At 49.9% G+C, this 18878-nt stretch overlaps 41 non-coding genes across 41 annotated transcripts; all 41 read left to right on the plus strand.

Annotated features, from left to right (window-relative positions):
• TRNAE-CUC (transfer RNA glutamic acid (anticodon CUC)) lies at positions 1-72 on the plus strand. The gene has a single exon. It is a non-coding gene; the product is annotated as a tRNA-Glu (tRNA).
• A 296-nt stretch (positions 73-368) lies between these two features.
• On the plus strand, positions 369-440 carry TRNAE-CUC (transfer RNA glutamic acid (anticodon CUC)). The gene has a single exon. It is a non-coding gene; the product is annotated as a tRNA-Glu (tRNA).
• A 292-nt stretch (positions 441-732) lies between these two features.
• Positions 733-803, plus strand: TRNAE-CUC (transfer RNA glutamic acid (anticodon CUC)). Its single transcript has one exon. It is a non-coding gene; the product is annotated as a tRNA-Glu (tRNA).
• Positions 804-1467: 664 nt separating this feature from the next.
• Positions 1468-1539, plus strand: TRNAE-CUC (transfer RNA glutamic acid (anticodon CUC)). The gene has a single exon. It is a non-coding gene; the product is annotated as a tRNA-Glu (tRNA).
• Positions 1540-1652: 113 nt separating this feature from the next.
• Positions 1653-1724, plus strand: TRNAE-CUC (transfer RNA glutamic acid (anticodon CUC)). The gene has a single exon. It is a non-coding gene; the product is annotated as a tRNA-Glu (tRNA).
• Positions 1725-1835: 111 nt separating this feature from the next.
• Positions 1836-1907, plus strand: TRNAE-CUC (transfer RNA glutamic acid (anticodon CUC)). Its single transcript has one exon. It is a non-coding gene; the product is annotated as a tRNA-Glu (tRNA).
• Positions 1908-2387: 480 nt separating this feature from the next.
• Positions 2388-2459, plus strand: TRNAK-CUU (transfer RNA lysine (anticodon CUU)). Its single transcript has one exon. It is a non-coding gene; the product is annotated as a tRNA-Lys (tRNA).
• A 111-nt stretch (positions 2460-2570) lies between these two features.
• TRNAE-CUC (transfer RNA glutamic acid (anticodon CUC)) lies at positions 2571-2642 on the plus strand. Its single transcript has one exon. It is a non-coding gene; the product is annotated as a tRNA-Glu (tRNA).
• Positions 2643-3121: 479 nt separating this feature from the next.
• Positions 3122-3193, plus strand: TRNAE-CUC (transfer RNA glutamic acid (anticodon CUC)). The gene has a single exon. It is a non-coding gene; the product is annotated as a tRNA-Glu (tRNA).
• A 110-nt stretch (positions 3194-3303) lies between these two features.
• On the plus strand, positions 3304-3375 carry TRNAE-CUC (transfer RNA glutamic acid (anticodon CUC)). Its single transcript has one exon. It is a non-coding gene; the product is annotated as a tRNA-Glu (tRNA).
• Positions 3376-3488: 113 nt separating this feature from the next.
• Positions 3489-3560, plus strand: TRNAE-UUC (transfer RNA glutamic acid (anticodon UUC)). Its single transcript has one exon. It is a non-coding gene; the product is annotated as a tRNA-Glu (tRNA).
• A 482-nt stretch (positions 3561-4042) lies between these two features.
• Positions 4043-4114, plus strand: TRNAE-CUC (transfer RNA glutamic acid (anticodon CUC)). The gene has a single exon. It is a non-coding gene; the product is annotated as a tRNA-Glu (tRNA).
• A 1032-nt stretch (positions 4115-5146) lies between these two features.
• On the plus strand, positions 5147-5218 carry TRNAE-CUC (transfer RNA glutamic acid (anticodon CUC)). Its single transcript has one exon. It is a non-coding gene; the product is annotated as a tRNA-Glu (tRNA).
• A 111-nt stretch (positions 5219-5329) lies between these two features.
• On the plus strand, positions 5330-5401 carry TRNAE-CUC (transfer RNA glutamic acid (anticodon CUC)). Its single transcript has one exon. It is a non-coding gene; the product is annotated as a tRNA-Glu (tRNA).
• Positions 5402-5512: 111 nt separating this feature from the next.
• TRNAE-CUC (transfer RNA glutamic acid (anticodon CUC)) lies at positions 5513-5584 on the plus strand. Its single transcript has one exon. It is a non-coding gene; the product is annotated as a tRNA-Glu (tRNA).
• A 110-nt stretch (positions 5585-5694) lies between these two features.
• Positions 5695-5766, plus strand: TRNAE-UUC (transfer RNA glutamic acid (anticodon UUC)). The gene has a single exon. It is a non-coding gene; the product is annotated as a tRNA-Glu (tRNA).
• Positions 5767-6066: 300 nt separating this feature from the next.
• TRNAE-CUC (transfer RNA glutamic acid (anticodon CUC)) lies at positions 6067-6138 on the plus strand. Its single transcript has one exon. It is a non-coding gene; the product is annotated as a tRNA-Glu (tRNA).
• A 110-nt stretch (positions 6139-6248) lies between these two features.
• TRNAE-UUC (transfer RNA glutamic acid (anticodon UUC)) lies at positions 6249-6320 on the plus strand. Its single transcript has one exon. It is a non-coding gene; the product is annotated as a tRNA-Glu (tRNA).
• A 1034-nt stretch (positions 6321-7354) lies between these two features.
• TRNAE-UUC (transfer RNA glutamic acid (anticodon UUC)) lies at positions 7355-7426 on the plus strand. Its single transcript has one exon. It is a non-coding gene; the product is annotated as a tRNA-Glu (tRNA).
• A 300-nt stretch (positions 7427-7726) lies between these two features.
• TRNAE-CUC (transfer RNA glutamic acid (anticodon CUC)) lies at positions 7727-7798 on the plus strand. Its single transcript has one exon. It is a non-coding gene; the product is annotated as a tRNA-Glu (tRNA).
• A 110-nt stretch (positions 7799-7908) lies between these two features.
• TRNAE-UUC (transfer RNA glutamic acid (anticodon UUC)) lies at positions 7909-7980 on the plus strand. The gene has a single exon. It is a non-coding gene; the product is annotated as a tRNA-Glu (tRNA).
• A 293-nt stretch (positions 7981-8273) lies between these two features.
• Positions 8274-8345, plus strand: TRNAE-UUC (transfer RNA glutamic acid (anticodon UUC)). Its single transcript has one exon. It is a non-coding gene; the product is annotated as a tRNA-Glu (tRNA).
• Positions 8346-9380: 1035 nt separating this feature from the next.
• Positions 9381-9452, plus strand: TRNAE-UUC (transfer RNA glutamic acid (anticodon UUC)). The gene has a single exon. It is a non-coding gene; the product is annotated as a tRNA-Glu (tRNA).
• A 482-nt stretch (positions 9453-9934) lies between these two features.
• TRNAE-CUC (transfer RNA glutamic acid (anticodon CUC)) lies at positions 9935-10006 on the plus strand. Its single transcript has one exon. It is a non-coding gene; the product is annotated as a tRNA-Glu (tRNA).
• A 111-nt stretch (positions 10007-10117) lies between these two features.
• On the plus strand, positions 10118-10189 carry TRNAE-CUC (transfer RNA glutamic acid (anticodon CUC)). The gene has a single exon. It is a non-coding gene; the product is annotated as a tRNA-Glu (tRNA).
• A 480-nt stretch (positions 10190-10669) lies between these two features.
• Positions 10670-10741, plus strand: TRNAE-CUC (transfer RNA glutamic acid (anticodon CUC)). The gene has a single exon. It is a non-coding gene; the product is annotated as a tRNA-Glu (tRNA).
• Positions 10742-10851: 110 nt separating this feature from the next.
• Positions 10852-10923, plus strand: TRNAE-CUC (transfer RNA glutamic acid (anticodon CUC)). Its single transcript has one exon. It is a non-coding gene; the product is annotated as a tRNA-Glu (tRNA).
• Positions 10924-11036: 113 nt separating this feature from the next.
• TRNAE-UUC (transfer RNA glutamic acid (anticodon UUC)) lies at positions 11037-11108 on the plus strand. The gene has a single exon. It is a non-coding gene; the product is annotated as a tRNA-Glu (tRNA).
• A 482-nt stretch (positions 11109-11590) lies between these two features.
• On the plus strand, positions 11591-11662 carry TRNAE-CUC (transfer RNA glutamic acid (anticodon CUC)). Its single transcript has one exon. It is a non-coding gene; the product is annotated as a tRNA-Glu (tRNA).
• A 1032-nt stretch (positions 11663-12694) lies between these two features.
• Positions 12695-12766, plus strand: TRNAE-CUC (transfer RNA glutamic acid (anticodon CUC)). Its single transcript has one exon. It is a non-coding gene; the product is annotated as a tRNA-Glu (tRNA).
• A 111-nt stretch (positions 12767-12877) lies between these two features.
• On the plus strand, positions 12878-12949 carry TRNAE-CUC (transfer RNA glutamic acid (anticodon CUC)). The gene has a single exon. It is a non-coding gene; the product is annotated as a tRNA-Glu (tRNA).
• A 110-nt stretch (positions 12950-13059) lies between these two features.
• On the plus strand, positions 13060-13131 carry TRNAE-CUC (transfer RNA glutamic acid (anticodon CUC)). Its single transcript has one exon. It is a non-coding gene; the product is annotated as a tRNA-Glu (tRNA).
• A 110-nt stretch (positions 13132-13241) lies between these two features.
• TRNAE-UUC (transfer RNA glutamic acid (anticodon UUC)) lies at positions 13242-13313 on the plus strand. The gene has a single exon. It is a non-coding gene; the product is annotated as a tRNA-Glu (tRNA).
• Positions 13314-13609: 296 nt separating this feature from the next.
• TRNAE-CUC (transfer RNA glutamic acid (anticodon CUC)) lies at positions 13610-13681 on the plus strand. Its single transcript has one exon. It is a non-coding gene; the product is annotated as a tRNA-Glu (tRNA).
• A 110-nt stretch (positions 13682-13791) lies between these two features.
• Positions 13792-13863, plus strand: TRNAE-UUC (transfer RNA glutamic acid (anticodon UUC)). The gene has a single exon. It is a non-coding gene; the product is annotated as a tRNA-Glu (tRNA).
• Positions 13864-14156: 293 nt separating this feature from the next.
• On the plus strand, positions 14157-14228 carry TRNAE-UUC (transfer RNA glutamic acid (anticodon UUC)). The gene has a single exon. It is a non-coding gene; the product is annotated as a tRNA-Glu (tRNA).
• Positions 14229-15263: 1035 nt separating this feature from the next.
• TRNAE-UUC (transfer RNA glutamic acid (anticodon UUC)) lies at positions 15264-15335 on the plus strand. The gene has a single exon. It is a non-coding gene; the product is annotated as a tRNA-Glu (tRNA).
• Positions 15336-15635: 300 nt separating this feature from the next.
• Positions 15636-15707, plus strand: TRNAE-CUC (transfer RNA glutamic acid (anticodon CUC)). The gene has a single exon. It is a non-coding gene; the product is annotated as a tRNA-Glu (tRNA).
• A 110-nt stretch (positions 15708-15817) lies between these two features.
• TRNAE-UUC (transfer RNA glutamic acid (anticodon UUC)) lies at positions 15818-15889 on the plus strand. The gene has a single exon. It is a non-coding gene; the product is annotated as a tRNA-Glu (tRNA).
• Positions 15890-17477: 1588 nt separating this feature from the next.
• On the plus strand, positions 17478-17549 carry TRNAE-CUC (transfer RNA glutamic acid (anticodon CUC)). Its single transcript has one exon. It is a non-coding gene; the product is annotated as a tRNA-Glu (tRNA).
• A 481-nt stretch (positions 17550-18030) lies between these two features.
• Positions 18031-18102, plus strand: TRNAE-CUC (transfer RNA glutamic acid (anticodon CUC)). The gene has a single exon. It is a non-coding gene; the product is annotated as a tRNA-Glu (tRNA).
• Positions 18103-18878: the final 776 nt, after the last annotated feature.

An 18878-nucleotide genomic window follows, 5' to 3' on the forward strand; every position in this document is an offset into this window, starting at 1 on the left:
TCCGGCATGGTCTAGTGGCTAGGATACCTGGCTCTCACCCAGGAGGCCCGGGTTCAATTCCCGGTGTCAGAAGTATTTTTTTATCTGCTGTCATCTAGTCTCCGATTTGCGCACGCTATGTAACTTCAATAGTTTTACCCTGTTGGCCAAATGGCTAAGCGATCGCTCCGTCCCTCTCCATTCTACTGCATGGTCTAGTGGCTAGGATACCTAGCTCTCACCCTGGATTCCTGGATTCGATTCCCGGTGTCGGAAGTATTTTCTTTTATCTGCTGTCTTCAAGCCTCCAATTTGCGCATGGTTTGTAACTTCAATACTTTTACCCTGTTGGCCGAATATCTAAGCGATCGCTCCGTCCTTCTCCGTTCTCCGGCGTGGTCTAGTGGCTAGGATATCTGGCTCTCACCCAGGAGACCCTGGTTCGATTCTTGGTGTCGGAAGTATTTTTTTATCTGCTGTCATCAAGTCTCCATTTTGCGCACGGTATGTACCTTGAATAGTTTCACCCTGTTGGCCGAATGGCTAAGCGATCGCTCCGTCCCTCTCCGTTCTCTGGCATGGTCTAGTGGCTTGGATACCTGGCTCTCACCCAGGAGGCCCGGGTACGATTCCCGTTGTCGGAAGTATTTTTATCTGCTATTATCAAGTATCCAATTTACGCACGCTATGTAACTTCAATACTTTTACCCTGTTGGCCAAATGGCTAAGCGATCGCTCTGTCCCTCTCCGTTCTCCGGCATGGTCTAGTGGCTAGGATACCTGGCTCTCACCCAGGAGGCCCGGTTCGATTCCCGGTGTCGGAAGTATTTTCTTTTATCTGCTATCATGAAGTCTCCAATTTGCGCACGCTATGTAACTTCAATACTTTTACCCTGTTGGCCGAATCGCTAAGCGATCGCTCCGTCCCATTCCGTTCTCCGGCATGGTCTAGTGGCTAGGATACCTGGCTCACATCATGAGGCCCGGGTTCGATTTGCGGTGTCGGAAGTATTTTCTTTTAGCTGCTGTCATCAAGTCTTCAATTTGCGCACGGTATGTAACTTCAATAGTTTTACCCTGTTGGTCGAATGGCTAAGCGATCTCTCCGTCCCTCTCCGTTCTCCCGCATGGTCTAGTGTATAGGATACCTGGCTCTCACCCAGGAAGCCCGGTTGCGATTCCTGGGGTCGGGAGTATTTTCTTTTATCAGCTATCATCAAGTCTCCAAAATGCGCACGCTATGTATCTTCAATACTTTTACGCTGTTGGCCGAATGGCTAAGCGATCGCTCTGTCTCTCTCCGTTCTCCGGCATGGTCTAGTGGCTTGGATACCTGGCTCTCACCCAGGAGGCCCGCGTGCGATTCCCGGTGTCGGAAGTATTTTTTACCTGCTATCATCAAGTCTCCAATTTGTGCATACTATATAACTTCAATACTTTTACCCTGTTGGCCGAATGGCAAAGCGATCGCTCAGTCCCTCTCCGTTCTCCGGCATGGTCTAGTGGCTAGGATACCTAGCTCTCACCCAGGAGGCCTGGATTCGATTCCCGGTGTCGGAAGTATTTTCTTTTATCTGCTGTCTTGAAGCCTCCAATTTGCGCATGCTTTGTAACTTCAATACTTTTACCCTGTTGGCCGAATATCTAACCGATCGCTCCGTCCCTCTCCGTTCTCCGGCGTGGTCTAGTGGCTAGGATATCTGGCTCTCACCCAGGAGACCCTGGTTCGATTCTTGGTGTCGGAAGTATTCTTTTATCTGCTGTCATCAAGTCTCCAATTTGCGCACGGTATGTAACTTGAATAGTTTCACCCTGTTGGCTGAATGGCTAAGCGATCGCTCCGTCCCTCTCCGTTCTCTGGCATGGTCTAGTGGCTTGGACACCTGGCTCTCACCCAGGAGGCCCGGGTACGATTCCCGGTGTCGGAAGTATTTTTTATCTGCTATTATCAAGTATCCAATTTACGCACGCTATGTAACTTCAATACTTTTACCCTGTTGGCCAAATGGCTAAGTGATCATTCCGTCCCTCTACGTTCTCTGGCATGGTCTAGTGACTTGGACACCTGGCTCTCACCCAGGAGGCCCGGTTGCGATTCCCGGTGTCGGAGGTATTTTCTTTTATATGCTATCATCAAGTCTCCAATTTGCGCATGGTATGTAACTTCAATAGTTTTACCGTGTTGGTCAAATGGCTAAGCGATCGCTCCGTCCATTTGCGTTCTCCGGCGTGGTCTAGTGGCTAGGATATCTGGCTCTCACCCAGGAGACCCGGGTTCGATTCGCGGTGTCAGAATTATTTTCTTTTATCTGCTATTATCAAGTCTCCAAATTGCGCACGCTGTATAACTGCAATACTTTTACCCTGTTGGTCGAATGACTAAGCGATCGCTCCGTCCCTCTCCGTTCTCCGGCATGGTCTAGTGGCTAGGATACCTGGCTCTTACCCAGGAGGCCCGGGTTCAATTCCCGGTGTCAGAAGTATTTTTTTATCTGCTGTCATCAAGTCTCCGATTTGCGCACGCTATGTAACTTCAATAGTTTTACCCTGTTGGTCGAATGACTAAGCGATCGCTCCGTCCCTCTCCGTTCTCCGGCATGGTCTAGTGGCTAGGATACCTGGCTCTCACCCAGGAGGCCCGGGTTCAATTCCCGGTGTCAGAAGTATTTTTTATCTGCTGTCATCTAGTCTCCGATTTGCGCACGCTATGTAACTTCAATAGTTTTACCCTGTTGGCCGAATGGCTAAGCGATCGCTCCGTCCCTCTCCATTCTACTGCATGGTCTAAAGTCTAGGATACCTACGGCGCTCTCACCCAGGAGGCCCACGTGCGATTCCTGGTGTCGGAAGTATTTTTTATCTGCTATCATCAAGTCTCCAATTTGCGCATGCTTTGTAACTTCAATACTTTTACCCTGTTGGCCGAATATCTAAGCGATCGCTCCGTCCCTCTCCGTTCTCCGGCGTGGTCTAGTGGCTTGGATATCTGGCTCTCACCCAGGAGACCCTGGTTCGATTCTTGGTGTCGGAAGTATTCTTTTATCTGCTGTCATCAAGTCTCTAATTTGCGCACGGTATGTAACTTGAATAGTTTCACCCTGTTGGCCGAATGGCTAAGCGATCGCTCTGTCCCTCTCCGTTCTCTGGCATGGTCTAGTGGCTTGGACACCTGGCTCTCACCCAGGAGGCCCGGGTACGATTCCCGGTGTCGAAAGTATTTTTTATCTGCTATTATCAGGTATCCGATTTACACACGCTATGTAACTTCAATACTTTTACCCTGTTGGCCAAATGGCTAAGTGATCGCTCCGTCCCTCTCCGTTCTCCGGCATGGTCTAGTGAATAGGATACCTGGCTCTCACCCAGGAGGCCCGGGTTTGATTCCCGGTGTCGGAAGTATTTTCTTTTATCTGCTATCATCAAGTCTCCAATTTGCGCACGCTATGTAACTTCAATACTTTTACCCTGTTGGCCGAATCGCTAAGCGATCGCTCCGTCCCTCTCCGTTCTCCGGCATGGTCTAGTGGCTAGGATACATGGCTTTCACCCAGGAGGCCCGGGTTCGATTCCCGGTGTCAGAAGTATTTTCTTTTATCTGCTATCATCAAGTCTCCAATTTGCGCACGCTATGTAACTTCAATAGTTTTACCCTGTTGGCCGAATGGCTAAGCGATCGCTCTGTCCCTCTCCGTTCTACAGCATGGTCTAGTGTCTAGGATACCTATGGCGCTCTCACCCAGGAGGCCCGCGTCCGATTCCCGGTGTCGAAAGTATTTTTTCATCTGCTATCATCAAGTCTCCAATTTGCGCGTGCTATATAACTTCAATACTTTTACCCTGTTGGCCGAATGGCTAAGCGATCGCTCTGTCCCTCTCTGTTCTCCGGCATGGTCTAGTGGCTTGGATACCTGGCTCTCACCCAGGAGGCCCGCGTGCGATTCCCGGTATCGGAAGTATTTTTTATCTGCTATCATCAAGTCTCCAAATTGCGCATACTATATAACTTCAATACTTTTACCCTGTTGGCCGAATGGCTAAGCGATCGCTCAGTCCCTCTCCGTTCTCCGGCATGGTCTAGTGGCTAGGATACCTAGCTCTCACCCAGGAGGCCTGGATTCGATTCCCGGTGCCGGAAGTATTTTTTTATCTGCTGTCATCAAGTCTCCAATTTGCGCACGGTATGTAACATGAATAGCTTCACCCTGTTGGCCGAATGGCTAAGCGATCGCTCCGTCCCTCTACGTTCTCTGGCATGGTCTAGTGGCTTGGACACCTGGCTCTCACCCAAGAGGCCCGGGTACGATTCGCGGTGTCGGAAGTATTTTTATCTGCTATTATCAAGTATCCAATTTACGCACGCTATGTAACTTCAATACTTTTACCCTGTTGGCCAAATGGCTAAGCGATCGCTCCGTCCTTCTCCGTTCTCCTGCATGGTCTAGTGGCTAGAATACCTGGCTTTCACCCAGGAGTCCCAGGTTCGATTCCCGGTGTCGGAAGTATTTTCTTTTATCTGCTGTCATCAAGTCTCCAATTTGCGCACGCTACGTAACTTCAATAGTTTTACCCTGTTGGCCGAATGGCTAAGCGATCGCTCCGTCCCTCTCCGTTCTACAGCATGATCTAGTGTCTAGGATACCTATGGCGCTCTCACCCAGGAGGCCCGCGTCTGATTCCCGGTGTCGGAAGTATTTTTTCTCCTGCTATCATCAAGTCTCCAATTTGCGCATGCTATATAACTTCAATACTTTTACGCTGTTGGCCGAATGGCTAAGCGATCGCTCTGTCCCTCTCCGTTCTCCAGCATGGTCTAGTGGCTTGGATACCTGGCTCTCACCCAGGAGGCCCGCGTGCGATTCCCGGTGTCGGAAGTATTTTTTTACCTGCTATCATCAAGTCTCCAATTTGCGCATACTATATAACTTCAATACTTTTACCCTGTTGGCCGAATGGCAAAGCGATCGCTCAGTCCCTCTCCGTTCTCCGGCATGGTCTAGTGGCTAGGATACCTAGCTCTCACCCAGGAGGCCTGGAATCGATTCCCGGTGTCGGAAGTATTTTCTTTTATCTGCTGTCTTCAAGCCTCCAATTTGCGCATGCTTTATAACTTCAATACTTTTACCCATTTGGCCGAATATCTAAGCGATCGCTCCGTCCCTCTCCGTTTTCCGGCATGGTCTAGTGGCTAGGATATCTGGCTCTCACCCAGGAGACCCTGGTTCGATTCTTGGTGTCGGAAGTATTCTTTTATCTGCTGTCATCAAGTCTCCAATTTGCGCACGGTATGTAACTTGAATAGTTTCACCCTGTTGGCTGAATGGCTAAGCGATCGCTTCGTCCCTCTCCGTTCTCTGGCATGGTCTAGTGGCTTGGACACCTGGCTCTCACCCAGGAGGCCCGGGTACGATTCCCGGTGTCGGAAGTATTTTTTTATCTGCTATTATCAAGTATCCAATTTACGCACGCTATGTAACTTCAATACTTTTACCCTGTTGGCCAAATGGCTAAGTGATCGCTCCGTCCCTCTCTGTTCTCCGGCATGGTCTAGTGGCTAGGATACCTGGCTCTCACCCAGGAGGCCCGGGTTCGATTCCCGGTGTCGGAAGTATTTTCTTTTATCTGCTATCAAGTCTCCAATTTGCGCACGCTATGTAACTTCAATACTTTTACCCTGTTCGCCGAATCGCTAAGCGATCGCTCCGTCCCTCTCCGTTCTCCGGCATGGTCTAGTGGTTAGGATACCTGGCTTTCACCCAGGAGGCCCGGGTTCAATTCCCGGTGTCGGAAGTATTTTCTTTTATCTGCTGTCATCAAGTCTCCAATTTGCGCACGCTATCTAACTTCAATAGTTTTACCCTGTTGGCCGAATGGCTAAGCGATCGCTCCGTCCCTCTCTGTTCTACAGCATGGTCTAGTGTCTAGGATACCTATGGCGCTCTCACCCAGGAGGCCCGCGTCCGATTCCCGGTGTCGGAAGTATTTTTTCATCTGCTATCATCAAGTCTCCAATTTGCGCATGCTATATAACTTCAATACTTTTACCCTGTTGGCCGAATGGCTAAGCGATCGCTCTGTCCCTCTCCGTTCTCCGGCATGGTCTAGTGGCTAGGATACCTGGCTCTCACCCAGGAGGCCCGGGTACGATTCCCGGTGTCGGAAGTATTTTTTATCTGCTATTATCAAGTATCCAATTTACGCACGCTATGTAACTTCAATACTTTTACCCTGTTGGCCAAATGGCTAAGCGATCGCTCCGTCCTTCTTCGTTCTCCGGCATAGTCTAGTGGCTAGGATACCTGGCTTTCACCCAGGAGGCCCGGGTTCGAATCCCGGCGTCGGAAGTATTTTTTTTATCTGCTGTCATCAAGTCTCCAATTTGCGCACGGTATGTAACTTGAATAGTTTCCCCCTGTTGGCCGAATGGCTAAGCGATCGCTCCGTCCCTCTACGTTCTCTGGCATGGTCTAGTGACTTGGACACCTGGCTCTCACCCAGGAGGCCCGGGTACGATTCCCGGTGTCGGAAGTATTTTTTATCTGCTATTATCAAGTATCCAATTTACGCACGCTATGTAACTTCAATAGTTTTACCCTGTTGGCTGAATGGCTAAGCGATCGCTCCGTCCCTCTCCGTTCTACAGCATGATCTAGTGTCTAGGATACCTGTGGCGCTCTCACCCAGGAGGCCCGCGTCTGATTCCCGGTGTCGGAAGTATTTTTTTACCTGCTATCATCAAGTCTCCAATTTGCGCATACAATATAACTTCAATACTTTTACCCTGTTGGCCGAATGGCAAAGCGATCGCTCAGTCCCTCTCCGTTCAAAGGCATGGTCTAGTGGCTAGGATACCTAGCTCTCACCCAGGAGGCCTGGATTCGATTCCCGGTGTCGGAACTATTTTCTTTTATCTGCTGTCTTCAAGCCTCCAATTTGCGCATGCTTTGTAACTTCGATACTTTTACCCTGTTGGCCGAATATCTAAGCGATCGCTCCGTCCCTCTCCGTTCTCCGGTGTGGTCTAGTGGCTAGGATATCTGGCTCTCACCCAGGAGACCCTGGTTCGATTCTTGGTGTCGGAAGTATTCTTTTATCTGCTGTCATCAAGTCTCCAATTTGCGCACGGTATGTAACTTCAATAGTTTTACCCTGTTGGCCGAATGGCTAAGCGATCTCTCCGTACCTCTCCGTTCTCCTGCATGGTCTAGTGTCTAGGATGCCTGGCTCTCACCCAGAAAGCCCGGTTGCGATTCCTGGGGTCGGGAGTATTTTTTTTTATCAGCTATCATCAAGTCTCCAAATTGCGCACGCTATGTAACTTCAATACTTTTACCCTGTTGGCCGAATCGCTAAGCGATCGCTCCGTCCCTCTCCGTTCTCCGGCATGGTCTAATGGCTAGGATACCTGGCTTTCACCCAGGAGGCCCGGGTTCGATTCCCGGTGTCGGAAGTATTTTCTTTTATCTGCTGTCATCAAGTCTCCAATTTGCGCACGCTATCTAACTTCAATAGTTTTACCCTGTTGGCCGAATGGCTAAGCGATCGCTCCGTCCCTCTCTGTTCTACAGCATGGTCTAGTGTCTAGGATACCTATGGCGCTCTCATCCAGGAGGCCCGCGTCCGATTCCCGGTGTCGGAAGTATTTTTTCATCTGCTATCATCAAGTCTCCAATTTGCGCATGCTATATAACTTCAATACTTTTACCCTGTTGGCCGAATGGCTAAGCGATCGCTCTGTCCCTCTCCGTTCTCCGGCATGGTCTAGTGGCTAGGATACCTGGCTCTCACCCAGGAGGCCCGGGTACGATTCCCGGTGTCGGAAGTATTTTTTATCTGCTATTATCAAGTATCCAATTTACGCACGCTATGTAACTTCAATACTTTTACCCTGTTGGCCAAATGGCTAAGCGATCGCTCCGTCCTTCTTCGTTCTCCGGCATAGTCTAGTGGCTAGGATACCTGGCTTTCACCCAGGAGGCCCGGGTTCGATTCCCGGCGTCGGAAGTATTTTTTTTATCTGCTGTCATCAAGTCTCCAATTTGCGCACGGTATGTAACTTGAATAGTTTCCCCCTGTTGGCCGAATGGCTAAGCGATCGCTCCGTCCCTCTACGTTCTCTGGCATGGTCTAGTGACTTGGACACCTGGCTCTCACCCAGGAGGCCCGGGTACGATTCCCGGTGTCGGAAGTATTTTTATCTGCTATTATCAAGTATCCAATTTACGCACGCTATGTAACTTCAATACTTTTACTCTGTTGGCCAAATGGCTAAGCGATCGCTCAGTCCCTCTCCGTTCTCCGGCATGGTCTAGTGGCTAGGATACCTGGCTTTCACCCAGGAGGCCCGGGTTCGATTCCCGCCGTCGGAAGTATTTTTTTATCTGCTGTCATCAAGTCTCCAATTTGCGCACGGTATGTAACTTGAATAGTTTCCCCCTGTTGGCCGAATGGCTAAGCGATCGCTCCGTCCCTCTACGTTCTCTGGCATGGTCTAGTGACTTGGACACCTGGCTCTCACCCAGGAGGCCCGGGTTTGATTTTCGGTGTCGGAAGTATTTTCTTTTATCTGCTGTCATCAAGTCTCCAATTTGCGCACGCTATGTAACTTCAATAGTTTTACCCTGTTGGCTGAATGGCTAAGCGATCGCTCCGTCCCTCTCCGTTCTACAGCATGATCTAGTGTCTAGGATACCTGTGGCGCTCTCACCCAGGAGGCCCGCGTCTGATTCCCGGTGTCGGAAGTATTTTTTTACCTGCTATCATCAAGTCTTCAATTTGCGCATACAATATAACTTCAATACTTTTACCCTGTTGGCCGAATGGCAAAGCGATCGCTCAGTCCCTCTCCGTTCTAAGGCATGGTCTAGTGGCTAGGATACCTAGCTCTCACCCAGGAGGCCTGGATTCGATTCCCGTTGTCGGAAGTATTTTCTTTTATCTGCTGTCTTCAAGCCTCCAATTTGCGCATGCTTTGTAACTTCGATACTTTTACCCTGTTGGCCGAATATCTAAGCGATCGCTCCGTCCCTCTCCGTTCTCCGGTGTGGTCTAGTGGCTAGGATATCTGGCTCTCACCCAGGAGACCCTGGTTCGATTCTTGGTGTCGGAAGTATTCTTTTATCTGCTGTCATCAAGTCTCCAATTTGTGCACGGTATGTAACTTCAATAGTTTTACCCTGTTGGCCGAATGGCTAAGCGATCTCTCCGTACCTCTCCGTTCTCCGGCATGGTCTAGTGTCTAGGATGCCTGGCTCTCACCCAGAAAGCCCGGTTGCGATTCCTGGGGTCGGGAGTATTTTTTTTATCAGCTATCATCAAGTCTCCAAATTGCGCACGCTATGTATTTTCAATACTTCTACCTTGTTGGCCGAATGGCTAAGCGATCGCTCCGTCCTTCTCCGTTCTCCGGCATGGTCTAATGGCTAGGATACCTGGCTTTCACCCAGGAGGCCCCGGTTCGATTCCCGGTGTCGGAAGTATTTTCTTTTATCTGCTGTCTTCAAGCCTCCAATTTGCGCATGCTTTGTAACTTCAATACTTTTACCCTGTTGGCCGAATGGCTAAGCGATCGCTCCGTTACTCTCCGTTTCCCGCATGGTCTAGTGTCTAGGATACCTGGCTCTCACCCAGGAGGCCCGGTTGCGATTCCCGGTGTCGGAGGTATTTTCTTTTATATGCTATCATCAAGTCTCCAATTTGCGCATGGTATGTAACTTCAATAGTTTTACCGTGTTGGTCAAATGGCTAAGCGATCGCTCCGTCCATTTGCGTTCTCCGGCGTGGTCTAGTGGCTAGGATATGTGGCTCTCACCCAGGAGACCCGGGTTCGATTCGCGGTGTCAGAATTATTTTCTTTTATCTGCTATTATCAAGTCTCCAAATTGCGCACGCTGTATAACTGCAATACTTTTACCCTGTTGGTCGAATGACTAAGCGATCGCTCCGTCCCTCTCCGTTCTCCGGCATGGTCTAGTGGCTAGGATACCTGGCTCTCACCCAGGAGGCCCGGGTTCAATTCCCGGTGTCAGAAGTATTTTTTTATCTGCTGTCATCAAGTCTCCGATTTGCGCACGATATGTAACTTCAATAGTTTTACCCTGTTGGTCGAATGACTAAGCGATCGCTCCGTCCCTCTCCGTTCTCCGGCATGGTCTAGTGGCTAGGATACCTGGCTCTCACCCAGGAGGCCCGGGTTCAATTCCTGGTGTCAGAAGTATTTTTTTATCTGCTGTCATCTAGTCTCCGATTTGCGCACGCTATGTAACTTCAATAGTTTTACCCTGTTGGCCGAATGGCTAAGCGATCGCTCCGTCCCTCTCCATTCTACTGCATGGTCTAAAGTCTAGGATACCTACGGCGCTCTCACCCAGGAGGCCCACGTGCGATTCCTGGTGTCGGAAGTATTTTTTATCTGCTATCATCAAGTCTCCAATTTGCGCATGCTTTGTAACTTCAATACTTTTACCCTGTTGGCCGAATATCTAAGCGATCGCTCCGTCCCTCTCCGTTCTCCGGCGTGGTCTAGTGGCTTGGATATCTGGCTCTCACCCAGGAGACCCTGGTTCGATTCTTGGTGTCGGAAGTATTCTTTTATCTGCTGTCATCAAGTCTCTAATTTGCGCACGGTATGTAACTTGAATAGTTTCACCCTGTTGGCCGAATGGCTAAGCGATCGCTCTGTCCCTCTCCGTTCTCTGGCATGGTCTAGTGGCTTGGACACCTGGCTCTCACCCAGGAGGCCCGGGTACGATTCCCGGTGTCGAAAGTATTTTTTATCTGCTATTATCAGGTATCCGATTTACACACGCTATGTAACTTCAATACTTTTACCCTGTTGGCCAAATGGCTAAGTGATCGCTCCGTCCCTCTCCGTTCTCCGGCATGGTCTAGTGAATAGGATACCTGGCTCTCACCCAGGAGGCCCGGGTTTGATTCCCGGTGTCGGAAGTATTTTCTTTTATCTGCTATCATCAAGTCTCCAATTTGCGCACGCTATGTAACTTCAATACTTTTACCCTGTTGGCCGAATCGCTAAGCGATCGCTCCGTCCCTCTCCGTTCTCCGGCATGGTCTAGTGGCTAGGATACATGGCTTTCACCCAGGAGGCCCGGGTTCGATTCCCGGTGTCAGAAGTATTTTCTTTTATCTGCTATCATCAAGTCTCCAATTTGCGCACGCTATGTAACTTCAATAGTTTTACCCTGTTGGCCGAATGGCTAAGCGATCGCTCTGTCCCTCTCCGTTCTACAGCATGGTCTAGTGTCTAGGATACCTATGGCGCTCTCACCCAGGAGGCCCGCGTCCGATTCCCGGTGTCGAAAGTATTTTTTCATCTGCTATCATCAAGTCTCCAATTTGCGCGTGCTATATAACTTCAATACTTTTACCCTGTTGGCCGAATGGCTAAGCGATCGCTCTGTCCCTCTCTGTTCTCCGGCATGGTCTAGTGGCTTGGATACCTGGCTCTCACCCAGGAGGCCCGCGTGCGATTCCCGGTATCGGAAGTATTTTTTATCTGCTATCATCAAGTCTCCAATTTGCGCATACTATATAACTTCAATACTTTTACCCTGTTGGCCGAATGGCTAAGCGATCGCTCAGTCCCTCTCCGTTCTCCGGCATGGTCTAGTGGCTAGGATACCTAGCTCTCACCCAGGAGGCCTGGATTCGATTCCCGGTGCCGGAAGTATTTTTTTATCTGCTGTCATCAAGTCTCCAATTTGCGCACGGTATGTAACATGAATAGCTTCACCCTGTTGGCCGAATGGCTAAGCGATCGCTCCGTCCCTCTACGTTCTCTGGCATGGACTAGTGGCTTGGACACCTGGCTCTCACCCAAGAGGCCCGGGTACGATTCGCGGTGTCGGAAGTATTTTTATCTGCTATTATCAAGTATCCAATTTACGCACGCTATGTAACTTCAATACTTTTACCCTGTTGGCCAAATGGCTAAGCGATCGCTCCGTCCTTCTCCGTTCTCCTGCATGGTCTAGTGGCTAGAATACCTGGCTTTCACCCAGGAGTCCCAGGTTCGATTCCCGGTGTCGGAAGTATTTTCTTTTATCTGCTGTCATCAAGTCTCCAATTTGCGCACGCTACGTAACTTCAATAGTTTTACCCTGTTGGCCGAATGGCTAAGCGATCGCTCCGTCCCTCTTCGTTCTACAGCATGATCTAGTGTCTAGGATACCTATGGCGCTCTCACCCAGGAGGCCCGCGTCTGATTCCTGGTGTCGGAAGTATTTTTTCTCCTGCTATCATCAAGTCTCCAATTTGCGCATGCTATATAACTTCAATACTTTTACGCTGTTGGCCGAATGGCTAAGCGATCGCTCTGTCCCTCTCCGTTCTCAGGCATGGTCTAGTGGCTTGGATACCTGGCTCTCACCCAGGAGGCCCGCGTGCGATTCCCGGTGTCGGAAGTATTTTTTTACCTGCTATCATCAAGTCTCCAATTTGCGCATACTATATAACTTCAATACTTTTACCCTGTTGGCCGAATGGCAAAGCGATCGCTCAGTCCCTCTCCGTTCTCCGGCATGGTCTAGTGGCTAGGATACCTAGCTCTCACCCAGGAGGCCTGGAATCGATTCCCGGTGTCGGAAGTATTTTCTTTTATCTGCTGTCTTCAAGCCTCCAATTTGCGCATGCTTTATAACTTCAATACTTTTACCCATTTGGCCGAATATCTAAGCGATCGCTCCGTCCCTCTCCGTTCTCCGGCATGGTCTAGTGGCTAGGATATCTGGCTCTCACCCAGGAGACCCTGGTTCGATTCTTGGTGTCGGAAGTATTCTTTTATCTGCTGTCATCAAGTCTCCAATTTGCGCACGGTATGTAACTTGAATAGTTTCACCCTGTTGGCTGAATGGCTAAGCGATCGCTTCGTCCCTCTCCGTTCTCTGGCATGGTCTAGTGGCTTGGACACCTGGCTCTCACCCAGGAGGCCCGGGTACGATTCCCGGTGTCGGAAGTATTTTTTATCTGCTATTATCAAGTATCCAATTTACGCACGCTATGTAACTTCAATACTTTTACCCTGTTGGCCAAATGGCTAAGTGATCGCTCCGTCCCTCTCTGTTCTCCGGCATGGTCTAGTGGCTAGGATACCTGGCTCTCACCCAGGAGGCCCGGGTTCGATTCCCGGTGTCGGAAGTATTTTCTTTTATCTGCTATCAAGTCTCCAATTTGCGCACGCTATGTAACTTCAATACTTTTACCCTGTTGGCCGAATCGCTAAGCGATCGCTCCGTCCCTCTCCGTTCTCCGGCATGGTCTAGTGGCTAGGATACCTGGCTTTCACCCAGGAGGCCCGGGTTCGATTCCCGGTGTCGGAAGTATTTTCTTTTATCTGCTGTCATCAAGTCTCCAATTTGCGCACGCTAACTTCAATAGTTTTACCCTGTTGGCCGAATGGCTAAGCGATCGCTCCGTCCCTCTCTGTTCTACAGCATGGTCTAGTGTCTAGGATACCTATGGCGCTCTCACCCAGGAGGCCCGCGTCCGATTCCCGGTGTCGGAAGTATTTTTTCATCTGCTATCATCAAGTCTCCAATTTGCGCATGCTATATAACTTCAATACTTTTACCCTGTTGGCCGAATGGCTAAGCGATCGCTCTGTCCCTCTCCGTTCTCCGGCATGGTCTAGTGGCTAGGATACCTGGCTCTCACCCAGGAGGCCCGGGTACGATTCCCGGTGTCGGAAGTATTTTTTATCTGCTATTATCAAGTATCCAATTTACGCACGCTATGTAACTTCAATACTTTTACCCTGTTGGCCAAATGGCTAAGCGATCGCTCCGTCCTTCTTCGTTCTCCGGCATAGTCTAGTGGCTAGGATACCTGGCTTTCACCCAGGAGGCCCGGGTTCGATTCCCGGCGTCGGAAGTATTTTTTTATCTGCTGTCATCAAGTCTCCAATTTGCGCACGGTATGTAACTTGAATAGTTTCCCCCTGTTGGCCGAATGGCTAAGCGATCGCTCCGTCCCTCTACGTTCTCTGGCATGGTCTAGTGACTTGGACACCTGGCTCTCACCCAGGAGGCCCGGGTACGATTCCCGGTGTCGGAAGTATTTTTTATCTGCTATTATCAAGTATCCAATTTACGCACGCTATGTAACTTCAATACTTTTACTCTGTTGGCCAAATGGCTAAGCGATCGCTCAGTCCTTCTCCGTTCTCCGGCATGGTCTAGTGGCTAGGATACCTGGCTTTCACCCAGGAGGCCCGGGTTCGATTCCCGGCGTCGGAAGTATTTTTTATCTGCTGTCATCAAGTCTCCAATTTGCACACGGTATGTAACTTGAATAGTTTCCCCCTGTTGGCCGAATGGCTAAGCGATCGCTCCGTCCCTCTACGTTCTCTGGCATGGTCTAGTGACTTGGACACCTGGCTTTCACCCAGGAGGCCCGGGTTCGATTTTCGGTGTCGGAAGTATTTTCTTTTATCTGCAGTCATCAAGTCTCCAATTTGAGCACGCTATGTAACTTCAATAGTTTTACCCTGTTGACTGAATGGCTAAGCGATCGCTCCGTCCCTCTCCGTTCTACAGCATGATCTAGTGTCTAGGATACCTGTGGCGCTCTCACCCAGGAGGCCCGCGTCTGATTCCCGGTGTCGGAAGTATTTTTTTACCTGCTATCATCAAGTCTCCAATTTGCGCATACAATATAACTTCAATACTTTTACCCTGTTGGCCGAATGGCAAAGCGATCGCTCAGTCCCTCTCCGTTCTAAGGCATGGTCTAGTGGCTAGGATACCTAGCTCTCACCCAGGAGGCCTGGATTCGATTCCCGGTGTCGGAAGTATTTTCTTTTATCTGCTGTCTTCAAGCCTCCAATTTGCGCATGCTTTGTAACTTCGATACTTTTACCCTGTTGGCCGAATATCTAAGCGATCGCTCCGTCCCTCTCCGTTCTCCGGTGTGGTCTAGTGGCTAGGATATCTGGCTCTCACCCAGGAGACCCTGGTTCGATTCTTGGTGTCGGAAGTATTCTTTTATCTGCTGTCATCAAGTCTCCAATTTGCGCACGGTATGTAACTTCAATAGTTTTACCCTGTTGGCCGAATGGCTAAGCGATCTCTCCGTACCTCTCCGTTCTCCGGCATGGTCTAGTGTCTAGGATGCCTGGCTCTCACCCAGAAAGCCCGGTTGCGATTCCTGGGGTCGGGAGTATTTTTTTTTATCAGCTATCATCAAGTCTCCAAATTGCGCACGCTATGTAACTTCAATACTTTTACCCTGTTGGCCGAATCGCTAAGCGATCGCTCCGTCCCTCTCCGTTCTCCGGCATGGTCTAATGGCTAGGATACCTGGCTTTCACCCAGGAGGCCCGGGTTCGATTCCCGGTGTCGGAAGTATTTTCTTTTATCTGCTGTCATCAAGTCTCCAATTTGCGCACGCTATCTAACTTCAATAGTTTTACCCTGTTGGCCGAATGGCTAAGCGATCGCTCCGTCCCTCTCTGTTCTACAGCATGGTCTAGTGTCTAGGATACCTATGGCGCTCTCACCCAGGAGGCCCGCGTCCGATTCCCGGTGTCGGAAGTATTTTTTCATCTGCTATCATCAAGTCTCCAATTTGCGCATGCTATATAACTTCAATACTTTTACCCTGTTGGCCGAATGGCTAAGCGATCGCTCTGTCCCTCTCCGTTCTCCGGCATGGTCTAGTGGCTAGGATACCTGGCTCTCACCCAGGAGGCCCGGGTACGATTCCCGGTGTCGGAAGTATTTTTTATCTGCTATTATCAAGTATCCAATTTACGCACGCTATGTAACTTCAATACTTTTACCCTGTTGGCCAAATGGCTAAGCGATCGCTCCGTCCTTCTTCGTTCTCCGGCATGGTCTAGTGGCTAGGATACCTGGCTTTCACCCAGGAGGCCCGGGTTCGATTCCCGGCGTCGGAAGTATTTTTTATCTGCTGTCATCAAGTCTCCAATTTGCGCACGGTATGTAACTTGAATAGTTTCCCCCTGTTGGCCGAATGGCTAAGCGATCGCTCCGTCCCTCTACGTTCTCTGGCATGGTCTAGTGACTTGGACACCTGGCTCTCACCCAGGAGGCCCGGGTTCGATTTTCGGTGTCGGAAGTATTTTCTTTTATCTGCTGTCATCAAGTCTCCAATTTGCGCACGCTATGTAACTTCAATAGTTTTACCCTGTTGGCTGAATGGCTAAGCGATCGCTCCGTCCCTCTCCGTTCTACAGCATGATCTAGTGTCTAGGATACCTGTGGCGCTCTCACCCAGGAGGCCCGCGTCTGATTCCCGGTGTCGGAAGTATTTTTTTACCTGCTATCATCAAGTCTCCAATTTGCGCATACAATATAACTTCAATACTTTTACCCTGTTGGCCGAATGGCAAAGCGATCGCTCAGTCCCTCTCCGTTCTAAGGCATGGTCTAGTGGCTAGGATACCTAGCTCTCACCCAGGAGGCCTGGATTCGATTCCCGGTGTCGGAAGTATTTTCTTTTATCTGCTGTCTTCAAGCCTCCAATTTGCGCATGCTTTGTAACTTCGATACTTTTACCCTGTTGGCCGAATATCTAAGCGATCGCTCCGTCCCTCTCCGTTCTCCGGTGTGGTCTAGTGGCTAGGATATCTGGCTCTCACCCAGGAGACCCTGGTTCGATTCTTGGTGTCGGAAGTATTCTTTTATCTGCTGTCATCAAGTCTCCAATTTGCGCACGGTATGTAACTTCAATAGTTTTACCCTGTTGGCCGAATGGCTAAGCGATCTCTCCGTACCTCTCCGTTCTCCGGCATGGTCTAGTGTCTAGGATGCCTGGCTCTCACCCAGAAAGCCCGGTTGCGATTCCTGGGGTCGGGAGTATTTTTTTTTATCAGCTATCATCAAGTCTCCAAATTGCGCACGCTATGTATCTTCAATACTTCTACCTTGTTGGCCGAATGGCTAAGCGATCGCTCCGTCCTTCTCCGTTCTCCGGCATGGTCTAATGGCTAGGATACCTGGCTTTCACCCAGGAGGCCCCTTTCGATTCCCGGTGTCGGAAGTATTTTCTTTTATCTGCTGTCTTCAAGCCTCCAATTTGCGCATGCTTTGTAACTTCAATACTTTTACCCTGTTGGCCGAATGGCTAAGCGATCGCTCCGTTACTCTCCGTTTCCCGCATGGTCTAGTGTCTAGGATACCTGGCTCTCACCCAGGAGGCCCGGTTGCGATTCCCGGTGTCGGAGGTATTTTCTTTTATATGCTATCATCAAGTCTCCAATTTGCGCATGGTATGTAACTTCAATAGTTTTACCGTGTTGGTCAAATGGCTAAGCGATCGCTCCGTCCATTTGCGTTCTCCGGCGTGGTCTAGTGGCTAGGATATCTGGCTCTCACCCAGGAGACCCGGGTTCGATTCGCGGTGTCAGAATTATTTTCTTTTATCTGCTATTATCAAGTCTCCAAATTGCGCACGCTGTATAACTGCAATACTTTTACCCTGTTGGTCGAATGACTAAGCGATCGCTCCGTCCCTCTCCGTTCTCCGGCATGGTCTAGTGGCTAGGATACCTGGCTCTCACCCAGGAGGCCCGGGTTCAATTCCCGGTGTCAGAAGTATTTTTTATCTGCTGTCATCTAGTCTCCGATTTGCGCACGCTATGTAACTTCAATAGTTTTACCCTGTTGGCCGAATGGCTAAGCGATCGCTCCGTCCCTCTCCATTCTACTGCATGGTCTAGTGTCTAGGATACCTACGGCGCTCTCACCCAGGAGGCCCACGTGCGATTCCTGGTGTCGGAAGTATTTTTTATCTGCTATCATCAAGTCTCCAATTTGCGCATACGATATAACTTCAATACTTTTACCCTGTTGGCCGAATGGCTAAGCGATCGCTCAGTCCCTCTCCGTTCTCCGGCATGGTCTAGTGGCTAGGATACCTAGCTCTCACCCTGGAGGCCTGGATTCGATTCCCGGTGTCGGAAGTATTTTCTTTTATCTGCTGTCTTCAAGCCTCCAATTTGCGCATGGTTTGTAACTTCAATACTTTTACCCTGTTGGCCAAATGGCTAAGCGATCGCTCCGTCCCTCTCCGTTCTCCGGCATGGTCTAGTGGCTAGGATACCTGGCTCTCACCCAGGAGGCCCGGGTTCGATTCCCGGTGTCGGAAGTATTTTCTTTTATCTGCTATCATGAAGTCTCCAATTTGCGCACGCTATGTAACTTCAATACTTTTACCTTGTTGGCCGAATCGCTAAGCGATCGCTCCGTCCCTCTCCGTTCTCCGGCATGGTCTAGTGGCTAGGATACCTGGCTCTCATCAGGAGGCCCGGGTTCGATTTGCGGTGTCGGAAGTATTTTCTTTTAGCTGCTGTCATCAAGTCTTCAATTTGCGCACGGTATGTAACTTCAATAGTTTTACCCTGTTGGTCGAATGGCTAAGCGATCTCTCCGTCCTCTCCGTTCTCCCGCATGGTCTATTGTCTAGGATACCTGGCTCTCACCCAGGAAGCCCGGTTGCGATTCCTGCGGTCAGGAGTATTTTCTTTTATCAGCTATCATCAAGTCTACAAATTGCGCACGCTATGTATCTTCAATAGTTTTACCCTGTTGGCCGAATGGCTAAGCGATCGCTCCGTCCCTCTCCGTTCTACAGCACGATCTAGTGTCTAGGATACCTATGGCGCTCTCACCCAGGAGGCCCGCGTCCGATTCCCGGTGTCGGAAGTATTTTTTCATCTGCTATCATCAAGTCTCCAATTTGCGCATGCTTTATAACTTCAATACTTTTACGCTGTTGGCCGAATGGCTAAGCGATCGCTCTGTCCCTCTCCGTTCTCCGGCATGGTCTAGTGGCTTGGATACCTGGCTCTCACCCAGGAGGCCCGCGTGCGATTCCCGGTGTCGGAAGTATTTTTTTACCTGCTATCATCAAGTCTCCAATTT

The sequence above is a fragment of the Rhipicephalus microplus genome, chromosome 3 (genome assembly GCF_043290135.1).
Source record: "Rhipicephalus microplus isolate Deutch F79 chromosome 3, USDA_Rmic, whole genome shotgun sequence".
Taxonomy (NCBI): Eukaryota; Metazoa; Arthropoda; class Arachnida; order Ixodida; family Ixodidae; genus Rhipicephalus; species Rhipicephalus microplus.